At 33.7% G+C, this 16169-nt stretch overlaps 1 long non-coding RNA gene across 2 annotated transcripts; it reads right to left on the bottom strand.

Moving 5' to 3' along the window:
* Window positions 1-1378: 1378 nt before the first annotated feature.
* LOC128222955 (uncharacterized) lies at window positions 1379-13469 on the bottom strand. Of its 2 annotated transcripts, none has more exons than XR_008259258.1 (6): window positions 13402-13469; window positions 7632-7775; window positions 5394-5504; window positions 4290-4367; window positions 3189-3291; window positions 1379-2293 (listed from the first exon to the last, which is right to left on the bottom strand). It is a non-coding gene; the product is annotated as an uncharacterized LOC128222955 (long non-coding RNA). The 2 variants fall into 2 exon arrangements; XR_008259257.1 differs by lacking the exon at window positions 13402-13469 and adding an exon at window positions 13167-13327.
* Between the last annotated feature and the right edge of the window lie 2700 nt (window positions 13470-16169).

Raw genomic sequence — 16169 nt, forward strand, 5'->3', positions numbered from 1 at the left:
ATGAATGTATAATTTGGTTTAAATGATGCATCCTTAATGTAACACCTCCTTGCTGCTACACCAATAGAAACTTCATGTGACGTTAATAGTAAAAGAACTAGCACTGACGTTCCCATTTTTGTCTGAGTCATTTAAATAATAGATAACAAATTACAAGATAAACAAATTTGTTTTGACTTCTTTAATGAATTATATAAAAACATTGTACAAAGATATCATGACACTTTTAAACAATAAGTATGGTTGTTAATTAAACAGTATGCTAGCTTTAAAGATTTAGGCAAACCATTGGAATTTTACAGCGGTCTTAAAAGGTGTATTTAAAGCTGCAATCTCACCGATTGATCGTTTTGACTACTGGTACTTTTTTATTGTTTGTCTATAAATGGAGTATTTTTTGCAGAAATGTCTAGACCCAATTTGAAGTGATATAAGACTGCTGAAAAAGATCATATTGCAGTTCATCATATTTATGTTAAAAAAAATGATGTTTTATGACTAAAAGCATTACGAACAATGACTAAAAGCATTACAAACAATTTAATGTAAATGAACTTTTCGGCAGTTTTACCAAACATTTTTGATTGGTTCTATCGTGAATTATCTAATATGACTGAATTAAAGGAATGATAACCAAATCAGCCGATTTTGAGACAAGTTTGTGTCTAAACTGACAATCTGTAAGAGTGCAGCTTTAAGTGTTGATCTAAAGCTTCATTTACACATTGTTATATTGTCAATAACTGTTTAAAAGGTCTCATGTACTAAATAAGATAATAATTTTCATAATATCTAAAATTGATTAAAATAAATAAAGTACCATTATACCTATTGCTTAATAGTGCCGTTTCTCATCTGACAATACCATTCAAAGCCATCATTTCAACTATGAATTTATTTTTAACTTTCAACTTTTCTATAGCATATGCAACAAAATATACCAAAAATACAAGCCATGAACAATATGATTGTTCAACTTGCATTATCTTTGACCTTTTGATATGACCATTTTCCACTTTTGTCTATTTGTAAGTTGTGCCCTGAAGAATAAAGTATGACTGTATGAATCAAAAACCAAGCAATAAAAACACTAAAAATATGCCCCAATCCCTGTAATTTCTAATACAGTAGTAATCAAGCAATTAAACATTTAGAGCTGCACTCTCACAGATATACCGTTTCCACAACTTTTTTTGTCTTGGAATGAGCAAGTTTTGGCGTAATTATCTGCAAACCAATGATAAAAGATTGCTGACAAAAGATCAGATCGCAGATTTCATATTTCCGTTCGAAAATTAATGTTACTAACGGTTTAAGAAAAGTGCATAAAAACATCAATGTTTTAACTTAAATAGAAAAATCTGGGATTTAATTTTCACAAAAATTGGATGGTTCCAATCCAAGACATAAAATGAAAAAGGTTGTCAAAACATCCAAAGTGTGAGAGTGCAGCTTTAACGTTTGAAAGTAACTCTGTTTGCCTCGTGCCCCTAAACAGGGTTTAATTATATTATATGCCCAGTGGGCTTGTCCCTGTATATTTGATTGTATGATTGCAGTAATGGATACTGGTCTAATTATCTTCTGACAATTTTTCACCAATTTTAAAGAATGAGAAAACACATATTAAGCTCATATAACACTGTACAATTTAATCTCATTCATTAGGTTGAGAAAAATTCCCTAAAAATATTAATTGTAGAGACATATCTTATTTAAATACATACAGGAAATGGCGACATCATTTACCCTTTAGTATGAAAAAGGCAGTTTCCTGATAATTGAATAGCGGTTTTTTATTTAAGCATCTCAATTCATAGTATGTATCAAGTTTCAAAGGAAACCAAATCATTGTAACGATTGTTTTCAAAATAGATTCACACTCTTGATAAACTTCTTTTCCTAGTTTCAACTTTTGAGACTTTTTGATGAACCTGCACCTTCCCTCCTCTTATGCAGTGGCTTCAAGCAATAAAGCTACCAGCTCAAGTTGCACAGCTGGTGAACAAGATTGCTGGTAGTCGGCAAACTGCACACTTGATGCCATGATAAATCATGTCCATCGACTTCCAGAATGAAGAAATGACAGTAGCACAGAATTGATTTCAATTGGATCTCTCTGTACTTTCATCACCTTGTTGTAGTCAAAGACTATGTCTTAGTGTGCAGTGCGGGATCTTGAGAAGCTTTCTGCTCGTCTGATGAAGTAAGTTTGGCAGAGTGTGACACTCCTATCTACTCATATGGCTAGACACCTGTGATCTATGTCTTCTTGTGTGTGCCCAACCATCACCTGAAGAGAATTTAGAGGAAGTTAGTGCTTGATTACAAGTCAATGTGACAAAACAAGGTCTTTCATTTATGCCACCAAGAACTAGTATTCCAAGTTTCATAACTCGTATGTTAACTCAAAGCAATTGAGCAGAAACTGTTTGGTAATTAATTTTAAGTCACTGCTTCCACTTATACTGCAAGTAATATCGAACGTGAACCGCCTGACCCAAATGCAATTCTAAATAATTTTTATGTGCAGAAACCTAAATCCTATTGACACAAAAGTAATCCAATTGTATGTCTTCACAAAACATTCTACAACAATATTTGTCAATTTAACTCAAAGATTGATTATTGTTTTTTAGTCAGACAAACACAGAGATGGCCCTATATCGCTCACTTGAATTGAGAAAGGATTCTAACTTAGTTATTGTTTGGACACTTACTGAATACTTTTGGTCTGACTTTATAATGCAGCTGGTGAAAATATTAAAAGTCCCTTAATAATGGGCTTACAAAAACATAAAAAAATGTATTTGTTTAAAAATTACAAAGGGCCATAACTCTTACAATATTTAAGTTTGTATTGAGCAGAATAAAAGGCTTTGCCTAAAATACAACCTTAAAACTATATTTACAAGTAAAACAAAAAAATCTACAAATATGTTTTTAGTATCTGGTTTTTGAGAGTGAATGATCAGAAGAAAACATCACACATTCACAATCATATTAAATAATAATTTAGTTTTTTAAAAATTATATTATATTATATTTCAAAAACACTGCAAAAGACAAGACACTTACGTTTCAATTTCTTGATTTAATACAGTGATGATTATCAATTCTTATGAAGGGAGATGGGTCTTACACTCTAACCAGTGCAACTTGCATGTTCTTAGTTGCTCAGTTATTACCTTTCTTAAAATTCTCCTCTTGATCTGAGCCACGCCAAAATGATGGGAGATGCTTTTGTTTTTCCATCAGAATGTATAGCACCTCTATGTTTCTGTTTGTCTCCTGAAATAGTAAAAGTTTATTAATAATAATAACAATAATAATAATCAGTGTCTTTTATTGAAATTATTTTCACCGATTGTGCCTTGCACATTGGGGAACAAAGTTGACTTCTGAGGAGAAGATTTTTCCATTTAGACATATAGCAAAAAAATAGCTCCGCACCCTGGAGCAATGTTTTTTATGAATCAATATCCAGTGAAGAAAATTCATACAGGGTATTGAAACATATTTTGCTTCAAATGAAGACTTTTAACAAAGATAATTTAACTAGCTCTTCATCATATTAAATAAAAATTAACACAGTCTAAGCCGCACACGGAGCCCCGCATTTGATCTTTTACCAAAGTTTGATTGAGAGTTTAGTTTCACATCGACAAGTCTTTACAGGTCTATTAAAGCTGCACTCTCACAGATTGAACATTTTGAAAAAGGTTATATTTTTTATCTTGGAATGAACCAATGTATGCGAAAATGATGACAAAAAAATGTCTTTGAATTCCCGTCAAACATGTCCGAACCAAATTCAAACTACGGATAATCACTGTCATTCACAATGAAATTCAGCACTTCTTGCCCAGTATATATACCCTTACTTTAAGCAGAAGGCAAATTAAAACAAACACATTTGTCCGAAATTTAATCAAACTTTAAATGGTAGTAGGATTGTCATTTGTTCACATAATTTTCAAGAATCAGGAAGTGGGGAACATTATAAAGCCATTTAACGATACAAACAAGACGATTTTCTATTGAATGTGCAATAGTAGTACCGGGGTAATATGCAAATAGTTATTATCTCAAGAAAAGGACATCAAGACCTGTTCATTTACCAGTAGCATCTGACAGTCAATAATGGTTCTGAGTTTAAAGAGCATAATTTCCATTTTATTGTTTGTTTAATCATTATATATTTAACACCAGTTGTGAAGAAGGAGTTATCATTATATAAGATTATATTATCTGGTGGTTGAAAATGTAAAGTGAGACCAGTTTTTTACCTGTTATTGAACAAACTGTTATGTTGGCATGACTGTCCTCCTCAGCAATGCAAAGAACAGCAATGAATGGCTGGCACTCTGTAAAATGGCGATTAAAACATTTTGTCCAATTAAAACTGTCCCTTTCTAAACAATCCATCAGCAATATATATAAATGAGCTGCGCCATGTGGAAATGTATCTTGGGAAGTTTCCATTCCATGTAATGATGTCATGAAGATGAGCAGAAGACATTACTTACTATGCAGTAAAAGTTCTTACTTTAACAGTAAAGATATCTTTTTTTGAGAAAATTTATCAAAGTGAGCTCTTTTATGTCATGTTTCTAAGTCTTGTACACATCTATGTTACATATGTAAATAATAAACAGGAATAAAATGAGGAGTTGTGTACACACTTATTCCTCCTTATGTACTGTGTAACTCAAGAAAAACAATCCATAATTCTAGTAAATCTCTAGAATTCCCTTACTTTTCTCGCTGTACAAAAATGAATGAGGAGTTGCAAACAAGCAGGGCCATAAAACTTTTGCTATTTAAACTGTACCGCAACAGCAATTTAAAGACAGTGACACTCATTGATGGAATAGGCACTTAGACAGCTACATTTTCTGAGAAATGGAGATCAGACTAAATTCTCCAGAGATAATTTATAGATTTATTTGAAATAAAGAACATGTTACAGTGTTTGTGTTAAACTTGTTACTTATCCCTGATTTAACAAAATCAGTACCTTCAAAATGGTGATAAAATAAAAACAAATATACCTTATTAAACACTGTTTACTATCACATCTGTACCCCCCCCCCCCCACCCCGTTCTTACATACTTAAGCGGCTGTTACCAAAGTAAAGAATGAAAGGTCCACAAGGCCAATTATAAACCATGAACCATGAGAATCCTGTTTACTAATTTGATTTTAAATCACCCAAAAGGCTTTCTACACATAATGGTTCCTTAATTTAAATCTAGTCTCCAAAGGTGTCACAGTTGTGATTTCATTGAAAGACTTGAGATACGTTATTTAAAAAAATGACGAAAGGAAAGCTTAAACGCAGAAGTCTGGCCGGGTATATGAGCCTGGAAATAACTACGCAAAAGCTCACCATGCTGCTAAGGAGTCTTATATAATTCCCGGCCCCAGTTCAGCTGGAGATGTTGATTCCACAAGGCTGGAAAACCGGCCCGGTGCACCCAAGCTTCACCATCAGCAGTATCTGCAAGAGGAGGGTGTAAATCTGGGAAAACGCATTTATAATCAATTTGCAAAAGTTCTTATCCGTCATAAGTAGTGAACATGTATGTGGCTTATAGAACATCTGAAATTAAGTTTAATGAAGGAGACAAAGTTTGGTCTGGGATCTAAACCTGGATTTTGATGCTGAAATTGTAAGGGCCGAATTCAGAACATCCACTCTCACTCACACTCCAACCACATTTCCGTAAGGGACACTCAAATGATCACTTGAGTGGAATATGGGGAGTGACACTCAAGTGATCTGTTCGTATTCACACGCCTCGCTAACACTCCACTTCATCAAGCGAGCAATACAGTATATAATTATACACGTATGTTAACATGATCATATCGGATTATCTGTTTGACTATGGTGATGTTTACATTATACATTGTAAACATATGTTTATTTGAGATTTGAGTACCTTATTGTTAGTTATGGCAACAAACAAATGATAATAAGTGTTATTCTGAAACTGAAATTTACATTTTAAAACAATTGGTTAATAAAAATAAACGTTTTGTGTTGTAAATAACTGTTGCAAAATACGTTTAAATGCATGTTTTTTTGTTGTCGTTGTTGTTGCTGTTTTATATATAGCCGTTTTCCATTGTATCACGTAATTCAAATATGTATTCATATATAATCTTGCTTATGTATTCTACATAAAGAGGTCTTGGGCGTTTGAAAATAATATATGGAAGTTGAAAAAATGGAAGTTGAAAAAATAGCAGATGGATAGAATTAGCGAATGAATCTACTTCTTATGGGGAAATAACACCTCGGAGTGAAAAACAACTCAAGAAATGTAGGGGAAAATGGATGAAGATGACGATAATAATAATAATAATAATAATAATAATAATAATAATGATGATGTTGATGATGATATGGTGGTGTTGGTGTTGGTGGTGCTGCTGCTGGTGGTGGTGCTGCTGCTGCTGCTGATGATGAAAATGATAATAATAATAATAATAATAGTAATAATAATCCAGCTGAAAGTAGGCTGGAAAATACATATCAATTCCCTTACCACGCTATGAAATGGCCTAGCGGCGTCAAGTTAGCGGCCTGGATGCCTAGCCGCCTCATGTGACTAGCGGCCTAAAATTGTTTCCTATTCCAAAGCATTTTATATGCGTTCTTTTCTAAAACAATGATAAATTAAATGTCCTTTTCATAAATCGACATCCTTTAGCGAATATCAGCATTTCCCCCTTTTCATGGGCTGCTGGATTGAGTCTTGGGGATTTTTAGGGGCTAGACCACCAGGCCGCCAAGTTCACGCCCCAAGACCGCTCAAGCGTGATGTATTTTGCATAGGAAAACAATTATTTTAGCATTGTTTTAGAAGAGAACTCATATAAAAATGCTCTGAAGTAGAAAACAATTTAAGGCCGCTAATGTACGACTAAAAACATTGATTTATCTTATTTTCCATTTAAACCATTGAACCTTGAAATAGATAACAAATTTAGGCCGCTAGTCCGCCAACCTCACGCCGCTAGGCCGCTAACTTCATGCCGCTAGGATGCTAACTTCACGTACCTTTAGCTGCCTGTCTTTGCAGCCATTGATGAATTGCAAACATCAACATTGCTGGGGGTTCAAGATCATTGCGAAACAAAACAAATATATGATAGGTGCATCCTTGCGCAATTTGTTTTGTTTATAGATGGCCACGTTATTGAATGAACATGTACTTCAATGGATTATCCCGGTCTCTTAAATATTGTCTGGGAACGAGCATGTCCCTTATTTGTTCCAAATATTTGATATATTTCATCTTTTCTACTTGCCATGTACTTTTTTCACATACACTCATTCAATTCCTATTCACAACCAATCCTCGAGGGCGGTTCAAGTGGCCTAGCCGAGCACTCACAAATGTCCCACTCACGCAAAACACTTGAGTCTCACTCACACCTGTGAATTCGGATATACCTTTCACTCGAAAATATTTCGACCGTTATGTGATTACAGAGGATTAACTCATTGAGTGTGAGTGAGAGTGATTGTTCTGAATTCGGCCCTATGTTTTGTTCAAATGAAGTATAAACTTACATTGAGAACAGAGATATCTTGAAGTCCAGATTTATTGCTTACCTGAAGTTCGTAGGGCTACAATTGAGAGCTTTTCTGTAAATTGCAGGAACTGTCCCCATGAGCCTATTGTCTGTTAGGGGAATGGTGGCTTAGGTGATTGGTGGTACCACTCTGCATTTCTTATCCACACAAAACACAGTGTATCTGAAAATGACAGAGAATGGCCATGCACTTGTGAAAGCTATGCTAGAAATACGCCGTTATGAGTGTATCAGATGACATTTCCACACAGAAATTGTGAGGCCTCCAATACAGCAGTACTGACATCAATGACGAAAACATATATATCTGTCATGGAGCTATGCTGGTTCTGTGGCGTCAAAACCACTGCAACTGGGCAATTCACTAGAAACATCTTTTCAGAAAAAAGAAACAACCAATACTGGGTAGCCTTTGTCACCCAGTGAACACCCAGAGCATCTAGTTACTTTGAGCATCTATTTACTTAGAAGTAGCCACATTAAGATCTCAAATTAACAAAAAAGTGTATCCGTAAGCTTTCAAATATTGAACGAAGTGCAACTTTAAGGGGGGCTGCGAGCAAATATTGTCAAGGGCAGAAATCTCACAGAAGTTTGAAAAAGATTATGCAAAGCTCTAGCTTGATGATTTTGGCCCAATTTCAAATTGTTACTCAGTAACACGGCGGCGTAAATTTAATCTAACATCAATATAGTTACACAGGAAAATAAGAAATAGCTTTAAACTCTCTAACATTCATGGCAGAGTGTCTGATGACGGTCCAGTATGCCAAAAGGACGGAGAATATGTGAAGCATGCACATCCACACCTTTACAACCCAACATTTGGTTATGGTTTCACAGTTATTCATTTACACAAACTCACAATCAATCAATCAATGCACACCCACCTGGAAAGGAACGACATTCTTTGGAAGAGATGAATCTTGCAGTCTGGTAGACGGTTGCTGACTTAACTTTATTGTCCCAAGCACCAACTGCAATTAGATAAACATGTTGATGTTCGCACTTAAACAAAGCTTTGTATTGAGTAAAATTAAACATGCAGCCTGTTGGCTGGGGTAACATATCTAAATCCCCAAATGGATGATCTGATCCCAGCCAACAGATCAGCGAAACACGAAATGTATTGCGTGTCCAGGGGGGGGGGGGGGGGGGGGGGTCCCAAGGATATCTTGATGCAACTTACCATAGCCGCCTTGCGTTTGTGTTCACAAAGCCGGCACACACAGTTCATTCTCAGTTTGCATGTTGTGTACTGAAAAGTTCCAGCTTTCCATGACACTCACAATAAACCTTAATTAAAACAAATTAACAAATAACTACCAGGTAATTATGGAAATATAAATGTCATTTTTTACTTGATTAATAAATACAACTTATATTGCAGTCAAACTGGATAAAATATCAGAAAAATGTGTACTGTTTCAAAAAGTGTGTTTTGAAGTTGCAGACAATAGTCCAAAGACCAAGAATTTAAGTGTTTAGACAGGGGCAGGCAAATCTTTAAAAAAAAGTCAAAATTTTAAAATTTAAATTAAACTAAAATTGTACAAACCTTATATAAATCATGTGTACACTTGAAAATACATACAAGGATACAATGTACACATAATCAAACGCTACCTGAGAGAATCATTTTTTTTCAAGAACTACTTGAAGGGGTACTGTGATCCGCAAGCATTAATTTTCGTTGTGGGCGGACACCTTTAAACCTCTTTCCCGCACATTAATTAAACACATCTTATGTTTTGTCAGTGCCGGTTTTGATGACCAGTATAAAACTAAAAGCAGTTTTTCTGCCAATATTTACCCAAATGATTTGGATGAATGCTTAACAAGAAAGTGCAGTGTACACAATCAAAATTTTCCAGAAATAATGAGCAATCTGAAATCTGACCCCTTACATTCCTTTAATATTCACAAAGAGTTAAGTTCAAATTTAAGCAACAAAAATCACATTCAAGCAGAATAATTTCAAGCAAAAATAAGCATGAAAATAGAAACCAACTGAATTGTATTTTCAAATGTTCCATCCGTGTTTGTTTGTTATCTTTTTATGATTCAAATGGTAAAAAATTGGTGCAAATGTGAGAAGCTCTGAAGAAGAAAACTGATATTTTAATAGAAATAGTGATGAAATCACTGACATTATGTTTACTTAGCATCTAAAGCAACAGACCAACCAGACCTACCAGTATGCTAATCTATATTTAACTGCTAAATTTTAAAAACCCTAAACATACAGATAAGATCTGTGGCGCAGTTGTTTACATTGTGTGATTAAAATGCATATATTTTTGTTGGTGATTAGTTTAAATCCAAGATTTGCTTTCAGAAGATCAGCAATAATGTTTTTTTCTTTGTCTCAATGAAAAATGTAATGTTCAAGTTCATAAGCGCTGTTTTATCTGAGAATTTCCCTTGGTGTGAACCGCTTACTGTGTCCAAGTTATCCAAGCTGGATCTAAGACATTACTACAATATGGGCAATTTGCTCTGCCATTTTTATAGATAATTGTGTATTCCAAAGGTATTCTTTTGGTACATTGAACTCACAACAATATTTGAACTCCTGACGTCCAGCACCGCTGTCAGATTATCGAATCCAACCACTATGCCATTGCATGCTCGTTACTGAACGAAAGATAAATGAATACTCACAATTTTGAACAGTATTTTTTGGTCACAGATAGCAACCTTTTAACCCCACTTTAACCTGTCTTCCCTATTTGGCAAACAGAGAATTTTTAGAGAATTTGTTATCTGATGATCCTGTAAATTTTGTGTGGATAGACTAAATACTGTTCGAATTTAGCAAATCAAAACTAACATTTTGGGTTTATTCAGTGTAGACCCTAAAATATCAATTTTGATTTAATTATGTAGGTTTGTTCAAAAGCTCAGTACAGTTTACTTTACTTAAATGTTACTAAACTTGACTATAAAATACTGTAGGGGGGCGTGTCGTAAAGTTAAGAAAACATCCAAATAATGCAACAGTCAATTGCAGCATGGGCCCCCAAGGTCCTGCTAAAAGCGGGGACTTTGACTTTCGGTCCAGCCAATCCCAGGTAAAATTCCCGCTCTGCACAGACAAACAGCTGGTAAAAGCCCTGTCAAATGAATTATGGTCATTTGGTAACCGCTCATTGTTGGTCATTTCGTTACCATTGTGTTAGTCAATTCGTAACCGTTAAGAAATCGAATGGTAATATCTTAACCGTTGACTCCTATAATTATGAGGAATTAATTTAATACCATTTGAATTTACAAAATAAGTTTACTGTAAGTATAAAACATAAAAATAACAACATAAAAAAAGTTAAATATAGTAGTTGTATTCCTTCTTTATTCCTAATAGTGTAGTGCGATTTGCCAATAAACTCTGAAACTATGACAAATAGAAACATTCACACTAGCTATTTTTTTTATGTTGCGAAGGAAATATTATAAGTAGGCTGAATATTAAATGTAATAATTTTTTAATTCATAGATGTTCTACCATTGAGAGGAATTGTGACCTTAAAACAATATTTTTTAAATATATAGACCATATAACTTTAGAATTTCATTTTTTTTTAAATTGCATAGAAGTATTGTAAAATGTAGTGAGTTTGCCGAATGAGAGTATGCGCTTTTTATATGCTTATTGTATTAAAAATGTGCCCATATGTTTAATTTTGTAACTTGTTATTGGAAATTAATACATTGGAAACTCACTAAACCGGACAAGGTCCGGACTAGGCAAAATTTCCGGTTTAGTGAGGATTCCGGTTTAATGGGGATTTGATGCACGGAGTAAGTTTACTCAATATATTAACTGAGTTAACCTTTAAAGGCTTTTGTCCTCTAGGCACAGTTCAATTCTCCGATGTTTAGACGGAGGTTGAGACATGATTAAAGCACTTGCAAAAGTGATAAGCATAATTAAACATTTCTGCGTTTTTATAACCATCTTTTTTCCAAGTCTTGAAATAAAACAACTCTCGTAATTTAATGCTTGTTTAGTATGTTTGATAGTTTAATTAAAGCACCGCTCTAATTTGATTCAATCATAGAAGTCTTTAGATAAAACAACCCTTCAAAATGATCACTAAAAAACCGTTTCTATTTCTTTATTTTCTGCAACAAACAAATAAATGTTTTAATCAATTTTCTTTTTACAAGTTTGATTATCGTTTGATTATCGCGCAACAGTCAATCCACAGGGCAATCATCATTATCGATTATCATGTTAACATAACATCACAGGTGTAATATTTAAAGACGTACCGGCTGTCAAAACAAAGTGACACGTGATTCGCGAATTCCTAATACACATAATTATTTTGACATGTTTGAACAAAACGTCCGGTTTTGTAAGGTAAAATTACGTTGACAACTAACAAATTTTCTCGATTTTTTGTCCGGTATCCGGAATTCCGGGGTTCCGGTTTTGTAGGGATTTTTTTACATTGATAATAGAAGGGGAAACCGGGACTCTGATAAAATTCCAGTATCCCGAGCATTCCGGTTTTGTGGAGATCCAGTTTAGTGAGTTTCCACTGTACCATAACTAATAATTTTAGGCTGTTTTTTGTTGGTTTCGGATATAAAGTATGCAGAATATGGATCAATTGAGAAAAGAACAGAACACAATTTTGTTCGTTTTAAACAATTCAAACAAATATAGTCAATGAAATAGGTCAAGAATGATCATTTATGTAAACGTAATTTTACTCAAAAATACATCGCGATCAGTCTTAAATTATTGTTTATAAGTAAGCAAAATGTAAGAAAATAATTAACATATTTTGGTAGTATAACAAATCATTTCTAATTTAGCATGATATATATATATCTAATAACTATTGAGTAACATAAATTATTGGCTTGTTACTAGTGAGAATTTGAGTAATGTCTCCCAATTGGTGTCTTGATTGCTGTGCCATATACATCCAGGTTCGAACAATACACTTAACGAGGTGCTATGTGTACTATTTATCACCTTGTTAAATGGTGGTTACCATATGAGCAATTGATTTCTTGACGGTTACGAATTGACTAACAAAATGGTTACGAAATAACCAAGATTCAGCAGTTACGAAATGGTAAGGTTACGAAATGACCAGATCCCCGTCAAATGCCCCTGGGGACATCCTAGGTTAGGCCCATTCCCCGTTTTCAGCGCAAAAAAAATAACACCGCATTCACTCAGCACTGCCGGTCCACCTGGAACGTAAAAACATGGCCTATTTCCCCTGCTATCCCCGGTATAAACAAGACCTGCCTGGGGGCCATGGTTACAATTGACTGGTGCATAACTGTGGCAGAATAAGGGAAATATTTTATTGTTGCATTTATTATCAAATATGAGAATTTAAGACACATGCAAAAAGCCACAATACGAATTGGTGATAGTGTTCGTTCTGTTCTGCTATTCAACGGTGATGAGAATGACTAATGACATGACATTGACAAACAAAATGTAAGGCATTTGTATCATTTCGTCTTTTATTTATTAAAATCTGAGATGTTAAGGGAGCAAATCCCTTTTTAGATTGAAACATACCAAATAATAATAAGCGACGATGTAGTGGTAAACCAAGTTTGCTAGAAATCAATCGAGTTTCTCCAAAATACAAGCAAAAATTACACCGGATGTTGATACTAGTGATTTAGTTTCGGATGAACAAAATCCGGATAAATCATTTGCTTTCCATCCAAAGGGTAGACGATTTATACTACTGTACAAAAGTCATAAAAATAAACGAAAAAAACGTTGATTATGTATTTTAAACACTTACCAAGTTACCATTCTCTTTCCGTAAGAGATGAACGCCATACTGCATAATTGCACGGAGATGGTACCACGGAGATACCCGGAAAATTTCGGTTATATTCCGGAAAGTTAAATTTCTGTATACTTGAAAATTTGGATGCTGGTGGTACACGAAATATCGAATTTCCTTATTTCTGTTTTTTTATGGAATGAAACTTCGGGATAAAATACAATAGGCTTTAAATAAAGTAAAACAAATAAAAAATGCTGAGTATATAGCTATTTTTGACCAAAATTATGATTTTTTCCCTGGTCGCCTTAATAGCTATTTTTATGGATACACAAATATACACACACAAAAGTTTAAGAATATTTTTTTTGATATTAAAAGATAATAAGATTTAAAACAATGAAATGATCTCGTAAATAAACATTCAAGCTTATCAACTTACTGTCAATGGACATTTTTATTGACATTTGATACATCAAATCTGGACTGAAAATATTAAGGAGACCAATTTTTGTCGCCTTAATCCAGCGGTCCCCATAATGCCTAGATTAATATATATATGGTCACCTTAATATCTGTAGTAGATATATATATATATATATATATATATATATATATATATATATATATATATATATATATATATATATATATATATATATATATATAGTATTTATGCACTGTGCTGTTTGTGCTGTACTATGTTTCTTGTTTGTGAATTTGTGTTCTATGTCTTTGGCGTTTGCCCATTGCAACTAAACCGGGTTTATGTTTAACTTTTTGCTACTGAGCATGTTTCTGTAGCTTTTTGCATATATAATGCTCTTATAATGTAAATAATTGCAACAATTAGAATTAATGGGGAAAGAAATCTGCAAACGGTTGATTCTGCGGTTCGTATAGTAATCATCAATTGGAAACTTGACTTGAGTTCTATCATAAATATATAATAAATGATATAGAGCGGTAAATACATAAAACAAGACTGCTATACACAGCTTTCTCTTGACGACACTTAGGTCTTACTTACTAGATTGGCGACGTTTTGTAAAAGTTCCTTTGTTTTGTAAATCGCAATGTTTATAAGTCCTTGTGTTCTGTTGATCGAGAAAGGGTAGTCAGAAGCTGACCTCTCAATGAGAATGCCAACGGTAATATTCACATTAGATGCATCTTTTACATCTAGCTTGTCAATAACTTCAACATTATCAATCTGACACGAATATATCTCAATTAAATATACAAATATCAAAAATAGAATGACTTTCATATTTATCATCTTTATTCTCTAGATTCGTCCGCCTGGCCCAACATCTACTTCAAGAATGTCTTGAATTTTAAACTACTAGCATAGTATTATTGTCAATTAGTTGAACCCGCTTATTTGAGCAGAATAAGTGCGGTTATAGTTTATTAGCAAACCTTTTAGCCCGTTAGGGTAAGCTTCATTAGTTTTCATCATTAACGATGGGTTAACATTTAGAGGATTGCCCTTTCTGATCAAATAATAATAAAGAAACAATTATAAAATAAGTGTTTTCGCGGCATTTTTTCCTAAAATCATAAAAACTCGTTTAAGCATTTATCAGATTAAAATAAATGATGCCTCATGGCGTTACATCCTATGAAATAACGTCATTACTTAAATGAGACATAACAATTGGTTCTGAATGACATTAGTTATTGAAAATAACGAGTAATAGGAAAGTAAAACCTTTCTCACGTGTTTCAGAATTAGGCGGCAATATTTCCATTCTACAAATATTTCTTGTTTTTAACATCTGCTAATTTTTACGTTTGATTCAATATGTAAGCACAGCAATGCTCCTCCACTATCCCCGTCCTTAAACAAAAAAAAATGATAAAATAATTAAAAACAAATCGTTTCAACACCAAGAATGTTTATATGGAGTTTTTTTCGTGGAATATACGGTTGATATTTAGGGTTTTTAGTCTTCCAATCGTCTATTGTTTTCCTTTTTTGTGGGGTGGGGAGGCTTTTCAAAAGGATGGGTCCTGTCAACGTGACTGCAGCCTGTGATAAGAACCTAGGCTTGAATGTAACACTTACTTGTCTCACTGCTTTTGGTTTTGACCTTCACGGAATGCTAACTTCCGGTGATACTCCCGGAAGTACTCGTTGAAACACGGAAGGTGTCATTAACGGTAAAACTAATTTCACTTTATTGCATGAATAGTTGCGTTTAAATACCGTAAAACGTGTAAATATTTGCCTACCATGTATTTGTCAGCCATATTAATGTCGTGAAACTGACGTAAGGGGTGCACGTACTCGTCTGTATCGGTAAAATATGCCATAATCGCCCTTACGTGCCGTGATAATCTCACCGGTGAAATCGCTAATCATTTATACGAAAGAAAAATTATATCGTAAATAGTTATATTAGTTTATTAGTAAATATGTAAGTTCTTAATGGTTAGCTTAATTAGTATTCATCATCAACGCTCGATTTACAATGAAAGTATTGCCCGTTCTGAACAAATAATACAGTCCCATTTATTAACAAATGTTTTCGCCGCATTATTCCAAGATTATTATAACTCGTTAAAGCCATAATAGAATAAAAGTTAATAGTGTACCATTTTAAGTGAGATCATTATAATCTGATAGATTATATTTTCTGCACATGGTCATAAAATAGACTTAATTATATACATATGAATGTATATTTTTAATGATGACTGCACTTAACATACTTATATTATGATGTTTAACATTTATTCAATGACTTTTATCATTAAATAATGAAGTACATGAAGTC

The sequence above is a fragment of the Mya arenaria genome, chromosome 17 (assembly GCF_026914265.1).
Source record: "Mya arenaria isolate MELC-2E11 chromosome 17, ASM2691426v1".
NCBI lineage: Eukaryota > Metazoa > Mollusca > Bivalvia > Myida > Myidae > Mya > Mya arenaria.